Here is a 17,054-nt window from a genome sequence, read left to right on the forward strand (position 1 = left end):
CTGATATGACACCCACAATACTGCTATGACACCCACAAGATTGACACCTGCAAAACTGCTAAGACACCCTCAATATAGATATGACACGCATAATACTGATACGACACCCACAAGACTGATATGACACCCACAAGACTGAAATGACACCCACAAGGCTGATATGACACCCACAATACTGCTATGACACCCACAAGATTGACACCTGCAAAACTGCTAAGACACCCTCAATATAGATATGACACGCATAATACTGATACGACACCCACAAGACTGAAATGACACCCACAAGGCTGATATGACACCCGCAAGGCTGATCTGACACCCACAGTACTGCTATGATGCCCACAATCTAGGTATGACACCCATAATAGTGCTAGGACACCTGTAATGCTGTGATACCCACAATACAGATATGACACACGCAGATATGACACAGGTGTCTTATCAGACTTGCAAGTGTCATAGCTGTATTGCATAGCAGTCCTGCAGGTGTCATTTAAGTCTTGCAGGCGTCATTTCAATCTTGTGGGTGTCATATCTCTATTGTGGGTGTCATATCAGTCTTGTAGGTGTCATTTCAATCTTGTGGGTGTCATATCAATATTGTGGGTGTCATATCAGTATTGTGGGTGTCATTTCTGTATTGTGGATGTCATTTCAATCTTGTGGGTGTCATATCAATATTGTGGGTGTCATAACAGTATTGCGGGTGTCATAGCAGTGTTGTGGGTGTCATATCAGTATTGTGGGTATCATATCTGTATTTGTGGGTGTCAGCAGTATTGTGGGTGTCATTTCTGTCTTGAGGGTGTTATATCGGTATTTTTGGTATCATATCAGTGTTGTGGGTGTCATATCAGTGATGTAGTGTCATTATCAGTGATGTGAGTGTCATTTCAGTCTTGAGGGTGTCATTTCAGTTTGTGGGTATATCCGTATTGTGGGTGTCATCTCTGTCTTGAGGGTGTCCTATCTGTATTGTGGGTGTCATAGCAGTATTGCGATATCCTGATATATGCAAAGAATCTGGGCTGTGAATGGTTCATCAGAAATGCAAAAGACCCTGTTCTCTGGGCATCTGCAAGGTCCCTGAGCCTTCCTGGGGCCCCTCTCACAGCCGACCTGCACTGAAGGTGCTGGTGATTCTGAGAGCGAGAACGGGGCACCCGGAGGCAGCCTCGGGGAGGATTGCGTTTGCAGCAGGAAGAACCTTTTGACGCTGCTGCGGGCTGAGTTGTGTCCCCAGTAAAGACAAGTTCAAGTCCTAACCTCTGCAGCTGTGAATGTGACCTATTTTGGAAACAAGATCTTTGCAGATATCATCAAGTTAAGACGAGGTTCTTAGGGTGGGCCTTACTCCAACAGGACCCAGACACACGGGAGGAGCCGTGGGAAGATGCAGGCAGGGGTCAGAGGACTGCAGCCATGGGACAAGGAGCACCTGGAGCCACCAGAAGCTGGAAGGGACAGGAAGGGGCCTCCCGACAGCCTCCAGGGGGGCTGTGGCCCTGCTGACCACCTTGATTGCAGACTCCCGGCTCCTGAGACGGGGAGAGAATCAGTGTCTGTTGTTCAAGCCCCCAATCTGAGGCACTTTGTTACAGCAGCCCGGGGACGCCAGCACAGACAGTGGGAGGACTCGGGCCTGGCTGGGGCAGGGGTGAATGTGAGGACCACAAGGTGACCTGGAAAAGCAGGATCTCGGGGAACAAGCAAGCTGGACGAGGATGGAGGCTTGGCTGTGGGAGACCTCAGGTTCACCCTCACCTGAAGCTTGGCCTGGGGCAAGAAAAACAGCAGGAGGCACAAAAAGGAAGGCCGGTGGTCCCTCTGGAAACCTGTGATGGGAAAAGCAAGGGACACAGGGTCTGAGAGACAGGCTTAGAGGTCCAGCTCTGCCGGGAACGGGCTGTGCAGCCTTGGGTGGCTTACTCAGCCTCTCTGAGCCTGGGGTTTTCCAAGGGTGCTTCTTTCAAAGAGTGCAGATGGGCACAAAGGAAAACTGGGCCGTGTGTGTGGTGCGGTCAAGGCCCGAGTGAGTGCCCTGTGGCATGGGGCAGGGGTGGAAAGAGGAGACATGGTGGGGAAGTAGAAGGGAACCAGAGGAGGCGTGGAGGGAGGGGGTTCTCAGGGCGTGCTAGAGAAGGGGAAAGAGGGAGGGAAGGAGGAAAGAGGGAGGAGGGGGAGGGACACTCTTGACTCTCTCAAGAAAGAGGCAGCCAGCAAAGGCCCCACCGTGGAGCTGGGCCTGGCCTGTCTCATAAGCAACAGGCAGCTGCAAGGCCAAGATGGAGGCTGTGGGGTAAGAAGAGCTTTCAGGCAGGAAAGGGAACTGCTCCCAGGAGTGGGCATCCCAGCTGAGCAACGAAGCGACCAGGCAGGAGGCTGCACCGAGAATGGAGCCTCCAACCTATGCTGTATCCAGGGCAGGAGACTGAGGCCAGGGTCTGCAGCCAGCATTTGGCACCAGCAGTTATGGGGAGCCCACAGGTGCCTCAGAGACCAGGGAGAGGAGCCTTCTTCTCCCATCAGAGGAGCTGGAGTCCCAGGAGGGTGGAATGAACCCTGGCGTGTCCTTCTCCTGTCCCTCCACTGCTTGACTCTAGACTTAGGTGTAGTCCCAGGAAGTGTGCAGCAAACTGAGTGCCTAATGCCCCAGGCTTCAGGCAAAAGACACAGTAGGTGATGCCCCAAGACCCAGAAAGTACCAGAGACGCTCTAAACAGAGAGGGAGGGGAAATGGGGAAACCCACCCCATAAAGCTGAACCCCTGGGCTCACCTCCTGGTGGAACGTGCATGGATGTGATCCTAACCAGCACGCCGAAGACATTGGGAATGCAGCCAAGGGACTGGCCCTGGGTCGTGCCCACACAGGGCAAATCTCAATGCCGCTGCAGATGAAATCATTTTGAAAATGGAGCTGATATTGAAACCAAAACTCAGAGAAAGCTGATCAAAACCTGTGAGCTAGACTCAGCTGGATCAACTGCCTACAGAAACAGAAATATCAACGTTCTTCATAGGATTTATGGAGACCCAGAGTCTCAGAGTGTAAAATTCTTTCTTTCTTTCTTTGTTTTTTTTTTAGACAGTCTTGCTCTATCACCCAGGTTAGGGTGCAGTGACACATGTTGGCTCACTCTAACCTCCGCCTTCCAGGTTCAAGCGATTCTCTTGCCTCAGCCTCCTGAGTAGCTGGGATGACAGGCGTGCACCACCATGCCTGGCTAAAGTTTGTATTTTTAGTAGAGATGGGGTTTCACCATGTTGGCCAGGCTGATCTCGAACTCCTGACCTCAGGTGATCCACCCGCCTTGGCCTCCCAAAATGCTGGGATTACAGGCCTGAGCCACCGCGCCCAACCTCACAACATAAAATTTTAAATGTCCACCATGTAATCCATGATGATGTGGCCCAGGAAGACCCAGGAAACCCTTGGCTCATGTGGAAAAGACAATCAACAGTGCCTAGGTGACCCAGATGTTGGAATTCGCTCATGAAAACTTTAAAGCAAGTGTTGCAGAAGTAATCCAAGAAGAAGAGGTGAACACTATTGAGTGCAGAGGAAAGATAGGAGGTGTCAGCAAAGCAACAGAAGCTACAAAGAACCACATGAAACATTCAGAACTTTCAAATGAAGTAATCAGAAATGTGAAAGACCACTGTATGGGCTCAGTAGTCAACAGAAATGACACAGGAAGGGGTGAGTGAACTTGAAGATAGAGTAGTGGGCCAGGCATGGTGGTTCAAGCCTGCAATCCCAATACATCAAGAGGCTGAGGTGGGAGGATGCTTAAGGCCAGGAGTTTAAGACCAGCCTGGGCAACACAGCAAGACCCCACCTCTATAAAATAAAATAAAATAGCCTGGTGTGGTGGTGCATACCTGTAGACCCAGCTACTCTGGAGGCTGAGGCAGGAGAATCACTTAAGCCCAGGAATTCAAGGCTGCAGTGAGCTATGATTGTGCCACTGTGCTCTAGCCTGGTAAACAGAGCAGGGGACTGTCCCTTTAAAAAACAAAAAAAGAGGCCGGGCAGCGGTGGCTCAACAAGCCTGTAATCCCCAGCACTTTTGGAGGCCGAGACGGCCGGACATCACGAGGTCAGGCAGATCGAGACCATCGCTGGCTAACACTGGTGAAACCCCGTCTACTAATCAAAAACTACGGCCCGGGCGAGGTGGCGGGCCGCCTGTATCCCAGCTACTCGGCGAGGCCCTGAGGCAAGGAGAATGGCGTAAACCCGGGAGGCGGAGCTTCCGCAGCAGAGCGAGATCTGGCCACTGCACTCCAGTCGCGGGTGACAGAGCGAGACTTCCGCCTCAAAAAAATAAAAAAATAAAAATAAAAAACAAAAAAAGAAAGAAAGAAAGAAAAGAAAGCTAAAGCAATATAATTATTCAGCATGAACAGCAGTGAAGAAAAGATTAAAAAATGAACACAAAATCCAATTTCCCTCCTTTATTATTATTATTATTATTAATATTTTGAGATAGAGTTTTGCTCTTGTTGCCCAAGCTGAAGTGCAATGGTGCAATCTCAGCTCACTGCAACCTCTGTCTACCGGGTTCAAGCAATTCTCCCATCTCAGCCTCCTGAGTAGCTGGGATTACAGGCGTGTACCAATTTAGCTGGGATTACAGGTGCTCCCGGCTAATTTTTTGTATTTTTAGTAGAGATGGAATTTCACTATGTTGGCCAGGCTGGTCTCCAACTCCTGATCTCAAGTGATCTGCCCATCTCAGCTTCCCAAAGTGCTGGGATTACAGGCGTGAGCCACCACACCCAGCCACCAATGCCCCTTCTTGATAAAAATACTTGACAAACTAGGAATAGAAGGCAGCATCTCCAACCTGACAGAGTGTCTGCAAAACATCCACAACTAACTTCTACTCTTTTGTAAAAGACTGGGTGCTCTCCCAGTGAGAGCAAGTAGAAAGCAAGGCACCCATTCTCACTTTGGTTTACACTGACTAGAGGTCCTAGCCAGGGCAATTAAGCAAGAAAAAGAATTAGAAGACATGCAGACTGTAAAGGAAGAAGTAAAACTCCCAATTTGGAGATGACATAATCTTATATGTAGAAAATCCTAAAATATCTACAAAAAATCGTATTAGAGCCAATAAAAAGCTGAGCAAATTTGCAGGATGCAAAATCAATATACGAAGTCAGTAGGATTCCTGTACACAAGCAACAGACAATCCAAAAGTGGAATTGAGAAAAAATACCATCAATACCATCAAAAAGAATAAAATACTTAAAAAATTTAACCAAAGAAGTGCAAGACATATTCACTGAAAACTAGAAAACATTGTTGAAAGAAATTAAAGGAGATCTAAATAAATGGAAAGACATTCTGTATTCATAGATTAGAAGACTAGACTTCTTAGGATGCCCATACTCCTCAAACCAGTGTACAGAGTCAATACGGTTCCTATCAAAATTCCAGTGGTGTGCTGCACAGAATGAATAAGCTGATCCTAAAATTCATGTGAAATTGCAACAAAGCCCAACAGTCAAACAGTCTTTAAAAAAGAGCAACATTGGGGCCACATGTAGTGGCTCACGCCTCTAATCCCAGCACTTTGGGAGGCCAAGGCAGGTGGACTGCTTGAGATCAGGAGTTTGAGACCAGCCTGGGCAACATGGTGAAACCCTGTCTCTACAAAAAATATAAAAATTAGCCAACATGGTGATGCACAACTGTAATCCCAGCTACTCGGGTGGCTAAGGCAGGAGAATCGCTAGAACACGGGAGGTAGAGGTTGTGAGCTGAGATCACGCCACTTCACTCTAGCCTGGGCGACAGAGCAAGACTGTCTCAAAAAAAAAAAAAAAAAAAAAAAAAAAAAAAAAAAGCTGGGTGTGGTGGTGCACACCTGTAGTTCCAGCTCCTCAGGAGGCTGAGGTGAGACTGCTTGTGCCTGGGAGGTTGAGCCACTGCACTCCAGACTGGGCAACAAAATTGACAGTCCAGAAAGAAACCCATACAGCTATGGCCAAGTAACTTTGACAAGGGTAACATAATCATTTCATAAGAAAAAAAAAATTTTTTTAACAAATGGTGATTGAATGAGAGAACATTCACATGCAAAGAAGAATGAATGAGGACCCCTACCTCACATCACATACAAAGATGAACTCAAAACTCTCAAGTCCTAAATGTAACAGGTAAAACTATAAAACTCTTAGAAAGAAATATGGAGTAAATATTTGCAACCTTATATCAGGCAAGTTTCTCAGATATTAAACCAAAAGCAACAAAAGAAAAATTTAAATTGAACTTTATCAAAATGTAAAATTTTTGCTGCAAAAGACATTCTCAAGTAAGTGAAACAAGAACACACAGAATGAGATAAAATGTTTACAAATCATATATCTTATAAGGGTCCAGTATCCAGAATATATAAAGAGCTTTCACAAGTAAAGAAAAAAGGACAAATAATCCAATTAAAACATAAGGAAAGGATCTGAGTAGATATTTCCCTAAAGAAGATCTGCAAATGGCCAGTCAGCACACACTACAGCCTGAATGTTGAGGTCCCTGCCAAATTCATATGTGGGAACTTAACCTCCAAGATGGTGGTCTTAAGTGGTGGGCTCTTTGGAGGCCCTCTGTTCTCATGAATTTCCTTATAAAAAGGGTTTGAGTGGTAGGTTTGTTCCATCCACCTCTTCTGCCATGTGAGGGCATAGCAAGAAGTTACCATCTTCGATGCAGACAGTGGGCCCTCACCAGACACCAACTCTCCCGGTGCCCTGATCTTATATTCCTCATTTTCCAGAACTGTGAGAAACACATTTCTATTGTTTGTAAATTACCCAGTCTTAGGTATTCTGTTGTAGCCATAGGAACAGAATAAAACAGCACATGAAAGATGCTCGTGATCATGAGTCATTAGGGAAACACAAATCAAGAGCACAGTAAGATACCACTTCACATCTATTAGGACAGCTATAACCAAAACCAGAAAAACGAGTGTTGTCAAGGATATGGAGAGGTCGGAACTCTCATACACTGCTGGTGGGAATTTAAAATAACGCACCTAGCGTGGAAAACAGACTGGTAGTTCCTCAAAAACTTAAACATACAGTCGTGTGATGTCCTAGCAATTCTACTCCTAGGTATATGACTCAGTTCAAGAGAATTAAAAACATGTTTACATAAAAACTTGTGTACAGATATTCATAGTCAAAATAGCCAAACAAACGGAAACAAACATCCACCAACTAATGAACAGATAAAGAAGTGTTGTATGTGGCTGGGCGCGGTGGCCCATGCCTGTAATCCCAGCACTTTGGGAGGCTGAGGTGAGCACGTTGCTTGAGGTCAGGAGCTCAAGGCCAGCCTGGGCAACAAGGTAAGAACCTGTCTCCACAAAAATACAAAAATTAGCCAGGCGTGGTGGTGCACGCCTACAGTCCCAGCGCTTTGGGAGCCTGAGGTGGGCAGATCACTTGAGTCCAGGTGTTCAAGACCAGCCTGACCAACATGGCAAACTTCATCTCTACTAAAAATACAAAAATCAGCTGGGTGTGGTGGTATGCGCCTGTAGTCCCAGCTACTCGAGAGGCTGACGTAGGAAGATCCTGGGAGCCCAGGAAGTGGAGGCTGCGTGAGCTATGATCATGTCACTGCACTCCAGCCTAGGTGACAAAGCAAGACCCTGTCTCAATAAAATAAAATAAAAATAAAAATTATGGCATGTTCATATTCACACAATGAAACATTATTCAGCCATAAAAAGAAAGAAGTACTGATACATTTCACAGCATGGATTAATATGTGTGAAAGCTTATTAAGTGACAGAAGCCAGACACAAAAGACCACATCTAGGATTCCATTTCTATGAAATGTCCAGAATAAGCAAATCCACAGAGATGGAAATAGTTGAGTGGTTGCTGGGGGTGGGGTGGGGGAGGAAGGCCTGGGGAGGGACTGACAATTGGCACAGGCTTTCCCTTCGGGGTGGTGGAGCTGCCCTGGAATGGGGGAGTGATGATGGTTGTACAACACTGAGAATTTATCAAAACCCGCTAACACTTTAAAATGGATAAAAGAGTGACTTTGATGTTAGGAGAACTACATCTCAATTAAAAATACAATTAAAAAATAAAGACCTACGGGGTCACAATAAAACATCTAAAGTTTGTGCTCATCGGATTCTCAGAAGCTGAAGAGGAAGTGGGTGGTGCAGAAAAAAAGATATTGAAAGAAATAATGGCTGAAAATGTCCCATATGTGGCAAAAGACATAAATTGGAAACAAACCAAACAGGTGGGTAAACAAAGTAGGCAACACCTACAGCCCACAGAGACACTGCTCAGCTCCGAAAAGGAAGGGCCCTTGGCATGGGCAGCAATGCCAAGGGCACAGCCCGGCTACCTGGAACACTCCTGTAACAGCTGCTCTAAAGTCTCTGTCAGAGGATTTCCATGTATGTGGCATTCTCTTTTTCTTTTTTGTTTTCACTGAGACAGGGTCTCACTATGTTGCCCAGGCTGATCTCAAATTCCTGGGCTTAAGGGCTCCACCTGCTTCGGCCTCCCAAGGTGCTGGGACTACAGGTGTGAGCCTCCCCGCCCGGCCACATGGCATTCTCAACAAGGCAAAGCTGAAGTGACAGAGAGCAGGTCTTCAGTTGCTGGATGATGAGGGGTGGCATGGGGAGTTTCTCTGGGGTGACTCAGTGGTTGTGCGCCCTCACTGCGGTGGGGGGGTCACACAAATCCATACACCTGTTAAAACTCATAACACTGTGCACCGAAAAAGATATATTGATGGCATGATAATCTAAAAAGTAAAATACACAAATTAAAAAAAATTTTTTTTCAACCTAGGCTCAGGAAAAGACATCTTGGTGACCCCGAATTGAGAGAAGGTGGCAGATCATCACAGTTGGGATTCTGTTTTCACACACTCCACACGCGGAGGACTTTGCCTCTCACAAAGCCCAGTTCCACCATTTCCCAGCGCGTCCTTCACACCCGCCGGGTGAATAGGTGGGCAGAATTCTGCTCCCTGGTGAGGGCAGAGAGGCCCCTGGAGGCACAAAGAGGAGAGTGCCCAACACGCGACCACGTGTGGCCGTCTATGGCAGGGCAGGTTCTCTGCCTCCCACACTTGGCTTTTCCTGCACACACCTCATCTGCCTGGACAATCTCACTTTACCCATGCGGCCTGGGCTGCAGGAGGGCCTTGCCTGAGCTAAATAAGGAAGTCGGAGGGAGCACGGGTCCCTTTCCCGAGGGCACCACCAGGGAGCTGGGTTCGCAATGGAGACCCAGTTTCTCCAAACACCACCCTGGATCCATGATGTGTGGGCACCATGCTGGGGCCCAAGAAGGACTCAAACCCAAGCATTTCCCCCTCAAGCTGGGTGACCTACAGCAGCCATAGGCTCTCTCTGTGCCTCGGTTTCCTTAGCTATAAAAGTAGAAACAAGACATGAAGATACAGAAATAAGGAGACGTAAAGATCCCAGCTCATCGACTGACTCTCCCACTTCCCGTCTCTGAGATGGGCTGCACCCCGGACGCTCACACTTGAGCCTGTCGTCGGCCAGCAGGTCCCATGCACTGTTGGCAACACATGAGGAATGGTTCATTGCCGTTTACAATGTCCTCAGATTGTGAGCTGGTGCCAGAAGGAAAAGCGCCACACATGCTTTACTTGGCAGCAGTTATTCCTCTTAGTGATGTGGAGATGGTGCCGCCACGTCTTGCAATGGGTAGTGTCCAGGAGTGGAGGGCATGTGGTATTTATTTATTCTTGCAGCCTCCTACGAGCCACCTACTGTGCCGGCCTGGGGTGTAAAGAAGAAAGGCCACCCCTAGCCAGCCAGGAGATCGCAGCCCAGCAGGGTGGCCACACACGGATGATGCAATTTGCCCAAGCAGCGGGGAGGGGGAGCAAGGCCCATGGAGTCTGTCCCAAATACTTCCCATCTTGAGGCTGGGCTCCAGCTTCCACACCACTGGGGGCCTGGTTCTGCCGCAGCCCCTTCATCCCCGACACCAGCCCACGTGCTCCCCGGAAGCGCCCAGGCTCACCACCTCACTGCAGAGCTGCCCCTCTTGAGCCGTCAGTTTCGCCCCTAAAACAAGAGCCTGGGCAAGTTGATCTCCACAGGCCTCCGCGGCCCTCGTGGCCCAGGAACATAAATTTTCATTTCTTGTAAACTTGGAATATTTGGAATTCCACAAGTTGCCCCATTGAACTTTTCCAGAAATATTTCCCAAGCAGCAAATTCTTGGGCCTCCTTTGAAATGCATCTTCCTTCAATCCTGCTTCTCTACGCCCTTGACCTCCCCTGAGGCCCAGAAACTCCTGAGGTTCACTGGGAGGTCTTTTGAGTGGGTCTCCCTGAGGGGTCTTCATGAGAAGCTGTGAGCTTTCAACCCCCATGCCAGGGAGACCAGGGGGATGGGGCTCCATGGAGGTGGAATCTGAAGCTCATGTCACCCTGGAAACACCTCCTCCAGGAAGGCCTCCTGACCACCACCCCTTTTCCCAGCAGGGTTACTTGGGCCAGCACATGTCCAGCCATCTGTGGGAAGAACTAACCTACCCTAGGCCACCTGCAGTCCTTCTGAGTGTGACTAGCGTGTGGCTCTAAGCACATGAGACTCAGCGTGTGAACAGGTGTGTGCACACGCTCCAGCCAGGTGAGCCATCTCCCAAGGATGCACCTGGGTGATACTGCAAGGCCAGGCCACAAGAAAGTCTCCAAACACTCCGATTTTTGTACTTGTTGTGGGCCTGGAACACACATTTTGCAGACAGATCCCCATCTGTCAACTGTGCTGTGTCACCCTGTAGGGGTCCCTTAGCTCTGTGGCCAAAGGGCCCACTCCAGCAAGGTCACCACATCCCATTCAACCCCACATGCCCGGCACCCCAGGACAGGGAGGAATCAATGCCTGAGCGCGTGAGCCAGGAATAAGTACATGGAGGGGCGAACGGTGGGATGGAGCCGTCTTTTCCTCACCGATCTCGGGAAGTGTGGTGTGGGTTTGGATGCCAGCCCTCCGGTTCCTGTGTGGGAAGCGTTCTCCCTTCTGTGCTTTGTCTTTGCACCTTTCTTGTGGCACGATTCTGCATGCAGAGCATATAAAATCCTTTATGGCTTGAAGTCTTCATGTCCCAATTGAGAAATCATTCTCTTCTCTTCTTTTTTTGTGGAGATGGAGTCTCGCTCTGTGCTCTGTCACCACCCACAGCACAGGCTGGAGTGCAGTGGCACAATCTCGGCTCACTGCAGCCTCCACCTGCCGGGTTCAAGCGATTCTCCTATCTCAGCCTCCCGAGTAGCTGGGACTACAGGTGCGTGCCACCACACCCGGCTAACTTTGTATTTTTAGTACAGACAGGGTTTCACCATGTTGGCCAGGCTGGTCTCGAACTCCTAGGCTCAAGTGACCTGTCTTGGCCTCCCAAAGTGTTAGGATTACATGCGTGAGCCACCGCACCCAACCCTTCTTAACATTTTTCAGTTTTGCTTTTCACATTTAGATCCCTGATCCCCTCAAGTTTGTTTTGTGCGTGGCGTAAAATACAGCTGAAACGTTTTCATTGTCCATACAGACAGGCAGTGACTCCAGCCCCATTTCTGGAAGTATCTGCCCTTTCCACACCAAATGCCGTGGAAAAGCCACGGCCACTGTCTGGCGAGGAACCTGGCATGCTCTCCCTCACCTCCTCCGCTGGCCAACTCCTGTTCATTCCTCAGTACCCAGTGGTGTGCTCAAGCCTCCAGGAATGTCCGAGTTTGGTGCCTCTTCTGGGCTGCCACTAGCTCTCTGCTCCCATCTGTCAACAGCAGAAAAGAAGTGGACAAGCAGTCCAACCCCCTGGGATCAGCTGTCAGAGGCTGGAGCTGCTTCTCTTATAGCTGTGTGACTTTGGACACATTCCTTGGCTCCTCCAAGCTCAGTTTCCTTGTCTACAAAGACAAAACAAAGATTTTAATGTGTGTCACAAAGTTTGTGGCAAATATTAAGCAAAATCATCTTTATAAGCTTTCTGGCCTATCAGGAGGTCTTTAGAAATTATTGCTATTGTGGCTCCAGTGCCACTTGCAGAAGTGAGTGCAACCTCTTTCCTTGGCTGCTTCCCCACAAGACCAAGCACTACCTGGGCATAGGAGCTGGGGCTGCCCCCAGGCCTGCCCGTGGGGACTTTGGTTTGCTGAACTGGGTGTACACAGCCCTGGACAAAGGCGGGAAGAAGGGAGGGTGCCACGACGGCCATCAATGGGGAGAGGAACATCGAGAAGACAGAGCAGCCTCGGGCTTGGCATGAAAAGGGAGTTCCAGTCCACGTGGCCACCTCGTCCCTTCCAGGCATTCCTTTCACAGTGGAAAATCAGCCCTGGCACCCTCCTGACTGGAGGCACAAAGCCCTGGCAAGTTCTGTGAGGACTTCTCCAGATGGCCCGGGAAGGCCTTGGTCGCATTCTGGCTAAACACTCTCTGGCCAGCCTCGGCAGCCCTGAACCGGGCACAGAGTGGGGAGCGGCTCAGCGCAGTTGCTGGGAACAGGAGTCCTCCCCTTGGCACCACCCTGACCTCCCTCTAATCCCCACCTCCCTGTTGCCCCACCAGGGACACAGCCGAGCAGGCTCAACACTGACATCTCAGCCTTCGATGTCCTCTCTCCAACTAAAAGTCAAAACAGGAAGCTTGAAGTGTTTAAAACCCATCAGTTTTCTCAACAGGGCCTCCCCAGGCCATCTCAGTGTCCAGCCCTGTGATAAAAGCAGGAGGTGAGAGAGGATGGAGACCCTACCCTGCCCTCCCTTTGGGGCCAGCGACCCAAGTCCTGGTTCCTCCTCTCTTTCTCCTTCAACATATTTGGTATGTGGTGCCCATTTTCAAAGTGACAATCTGGCTGCCAGAGCTCCAACACCATCCCTAATACCTCCCTTTGCCCCTTGTACAACCCCACACCCAAGGAAGCCCGGGCACCTTCCCTAACTAAGCCCCAGAGGATGGTTTTCGTTCCTCTGTTCTATAGATGGGGAAACTGAGGCCCTGAGAAACGGTGCTTGGCCCAAGGTCACTCACAAATTTGGTGGCCAAGCAGGGCAACCATGCCAGCCACTCTTCCCAACCAGAGGTCCTGCCATTGCATCATTTTTGGTTCTTTGAAGATGATGTTTAGGGAGATTGACCAGGTGGACCCAAGACCACCCAGTAAGTGGCTGAATGAGTCATCTCAGGGTAAGTGTGCCAGGTGCCACTGAACCCCCCGGAACATGACTGGGTGTGGTCTTACTTATCATGAGTGATCTCTCATTCACCCCACAGGTTTGCTCCACCCTGACCCAGACCAGAGCAGAGTTGCAGGTGGGGTACCCCGAGAAGGTTCCTTTTGTCTTCCTAGAGCAGGGCTTCAGTACCTGACACTGCTGACTCACGTTCCCATCTCCCAGAGTGAGGGATCTCACACGCACATGCACGTGCACGCACAAACACAGACACGCATGCACACTCTGGAAGAAGCAGGGCTGTGGGATTTTGCATGGAGGCATCTTGCACCTGGGAACGAACGACGCTAATTCCACAGGTGCTCACTAAGTGCCTCCTGGGCTCAGACTCCTGGGCCCTTGGGAGCATGAGTGTTGGGCACAGGGCTGGCCCGATGGCACCGCTGACCAGGAGGGGGTTGACAGCCCCTGGGATGGCAGCCAACTTGCCCTTCTCCTCAACTGAGATAATGCTGGGACAGAAAAGAAGATTTCGAGGCAAATGACACCCCATGCATGGCACATCCCACCCCACCTTCAGATGATCAGAGTCAGAGAGAATGGGAGAAAACATTAGATGAAGCTGCAGCTGTCTCCCTGTCTCCCTGCACCCCTGCCCATTTGACAGGGGCAGCCCAGGAGTCCCAGTCACACCTCTGCGGCAAGGAGAAGCCCAGCAGCTTTCCACCCTCCCTTCTGCCCTAATGCCAACTGCAGCCTGGATGGACAGAATCGCTTCCTTAAGGAGTGCCGGCGCAGAGAAAGGTCACTTTCAAAATAGAGAGATTCTAGAATGAGCCTCCGTTCTTGGGAGTCACAGTTTCCTTCTCAGCCAAAAGAGCAAAAGCAGTTCCCCAGGCACCCGCCCTCTCTTGTCCGTGCCAGAAGTTTGTGCCTCATGCAAACTCGAGAGAAATGGGCGCCTCCCAGCCATGGCCCACTGCTGACGTGGCCTCAAGTCTGAGCCACCACAGGGAGAACTGGGACCTTCCAGAGCTTGTGCAAGAAGAAGCTGGTCATGCCAAAGTGTCAGGCCCTGCCCTGGCCAGAGGGACTGGGCTCCAGCAGGCGTGCCTTTGCAGAGGGACTGGGCTCAGGCAGGGATGCTTTTGGGGGCCCTCTGAGTGAGGGGCTGGAGGTGGAGCAGGAGAGGCCCTTGACTGGGGCTGGTCCTCTCATGCTGTCACTCAGCTCCAGGGGTACGCAGACCCCACAGGGCCACACCCAAAGCTACCTCACCGGCCCCACCCCACCCTCCCTCCTCGAAAGCCAGGAGGTGCCATCCCAGCACCCATGCTGTGCAGGCAAGGACAGGAAGGGCCTAGCGCAGGGTACTCAGGTGCACGGGCAAGGCCGGGTACCAGGTCAGGTGTGTCTGACCCCAGAGCTGCTGTCTTCTCTCCTGCATGCCCTACCCTCCCCCAACCACAGCCTCATGGGGCCAAAGACAGACTCCTTGAAAGGGCATAACACCCAGCCAGTTATCAAGGTCAGAGCACTCAGGACAACTAAGCTGGAAGGACCCTAGAGCCACATGGCCTGTGTGCAGGTCTCAGATGAGGACCCAGAGGCCCAGAGAGGACAGGACTCCCTCAGCCTCACATGGCAGGTTGAGGAACAGAGTCTGGACATGCCTGCTGCCTGCTTCTGAACCCTGGAGACCTCGAGCTCCCTATCAGACGGCTGCTGTTTCCTCTGCCCCGCCTCCCTCTTTGGCTCCCTGGCCTGAAGGCAGGACAGGAACCTCAGGAGGGCCCTGTCTTGACATGCCATGATCACCACTAGATACACATGAATTTTTCAAATAAATTTCTGGGTGAATCATTGTACCAGGAAACCTCAAAAACTGCCTGTGTCTCCTGGAGGCTTCTGTCCTCTGTCTGGTCCAACAGCTGCCTGCAGTCTCCTTTCTTAAAAACTTGTAAATAATTCATTTGGCTGACGGGGCTGTCGACGACTATGCCAGTGCCTGCTGCAGCCCCAGCACCTGGAACCCCAAGCCCAGTGAAGGCCTCTGGCTGTTAAAATCAGCGCTGAGTCCTTAGCTCCTCCTTCAAGTCCATTCTCTTCCCAGACACTCATGAACTGGGCAATAGAGTATGGCCCTCATGAGGCCCCATCTGCACACCAATCGTTCATTTGGGGTTTCAAATCAGCCAGAAGAGATGCAAGAAGCTTGTTCAGGTTAGGCTGTTACAAGGTTACACTGTTACAACCATACATCATTGCCAAGGCTATATTGCTCATGAGAAGATGGGAAGGACTCTAACAACCCTCTCTGATGAGTTCTGGGCTGCTGGTGGTGTTGTTTTTGTTGTTTTGTTTTTTGAGACAGGGTCTTGCTCTGTTAACAGCCCAGGCTGTGCAATGGTGTGATTTTGGCTCACTGCAGCCTCAATCTCTTGGACTCAGGCTCTTCTACCTCAGCCTCCTGAATAGCTGGGACCACAAACACCCACCAGCATGCCCAGATAATTTTCTTTATTCTTGGTAGAAATGGGTTCTCACTATGTTGCCCAGGCTGGTCTTGAACTCCTGGCCTCAAGCCATCCTCCCACCTTGACCTCCCAAAGTGCTGAGATGACAGGCATGAGCTACTGCACCTGCCCTGGGCTGGGGTGAGGTTTCTAAGGGATTGGTGAAGTGTGAGGAGCTGGAGAATTGGGCTTGTTGATTGGTCAGGTCAGGGAAGGGAGATGACGCCATCAGTATCTGGGACTGCGTTCTTGGGTGAGTCAGCTCCTCCGGGGTCCTCAGGCCAGCTGGTGTCAGGAGTGTCCTTGGCACACAGGGTCTGAAGGGTAGCTCAGGGGAAAACACATTCCCAGTGCTCAGGTTGTTGTCTGCAGAGCAGTCGAGGGGACGATGGTCTTGTGGCCGGGCCTGCGTGACTCCGGGGCCATAGCAGCAGATGGGCACCAGGCGGTGGGTTAGAGCGTGGCCGCCCAGGGACGAGCACAGAGAGGCGCCGTGCTGGGTTCATTTCTGTTTCCCCCCGCATTCTTCCCTGGTTAATTTTATGAAGTTTATAGGGATAGTTTCAGACCCCCAGCATACAGCTGGGCAGAACTTCCATCTTGTCATGGGGGAGCCACCACGGACAACTATCTCACTCCCAGGAATGCAGGCACTCAAAGGAGGGTGTCACAGAGAGGCACGGAGAGCCTGGTGAGCTCGTCCAATATTTTCAGGCACTTCCCATTTCTTACTGGACTATAACAGACATGAAGACGTACAGGTGTCATCAGAGGACAGCTTGATGGACTTTCACCAAGTGGCCAGAGCCCTGAACCAGCCCCATGTCACCCCCCATTGGGGAGGGAACGTTTGAGCGGAGGCTGAGGGCATTGGGAGTGAGCCATGTTAGTGTCTGGGAAGAGAATATTTGGGCAGAGGGGCCAGCCTGCTCCTCGGCCAGGAGCACCCCAACCCCTGGCCCAGCTCCCCCCTCCCTGCTCCGCCTCCTGCATGGCCCTCAGGCCATCCCAGGGGTCACATCCCCCTGAAAGCCTTTCCCGACTCACCTGATTCAGGTTGGGTAAGGCACTCCTCTGGGCTCCCACAGCCCTGGCCCCGCCCCTGGTGGCACTTGCTGTCCCCCTGTCTCCGTTAGGCTGGGAGCAGCTTGGGAGCAGGGACAGTGTCTGCTCAGGTAATGCTGTGGATGCCAACCACTCTCATCATTCTACGGGCCTGCTGCAGGGGAGAAGCCAGGACAGGCCTTCACCACTGCCCTTCGCTGGACCGTGAGTTCCCAGTGCTCAGCCTGAATCTTCCATGACCATTTCCTCCAAGCCCAGAAC

Source organism: Rhinopithecus bieti, unplaced genomic scaffold, assembly GCF_001698545.2.
Source record: "Rhinopithecus bieti isolate Rb0 unplaced genomic scaffold, ASM169854v2 scaffold_24469, whole genome shotgun sequence".
NCBI classification, from domain to species: Eukaryota; Metazoa; Chordata; class Mammalia; order Primates; family Cercopithecidae; genus Rhinopithecus; species Rhinopithecus bieti.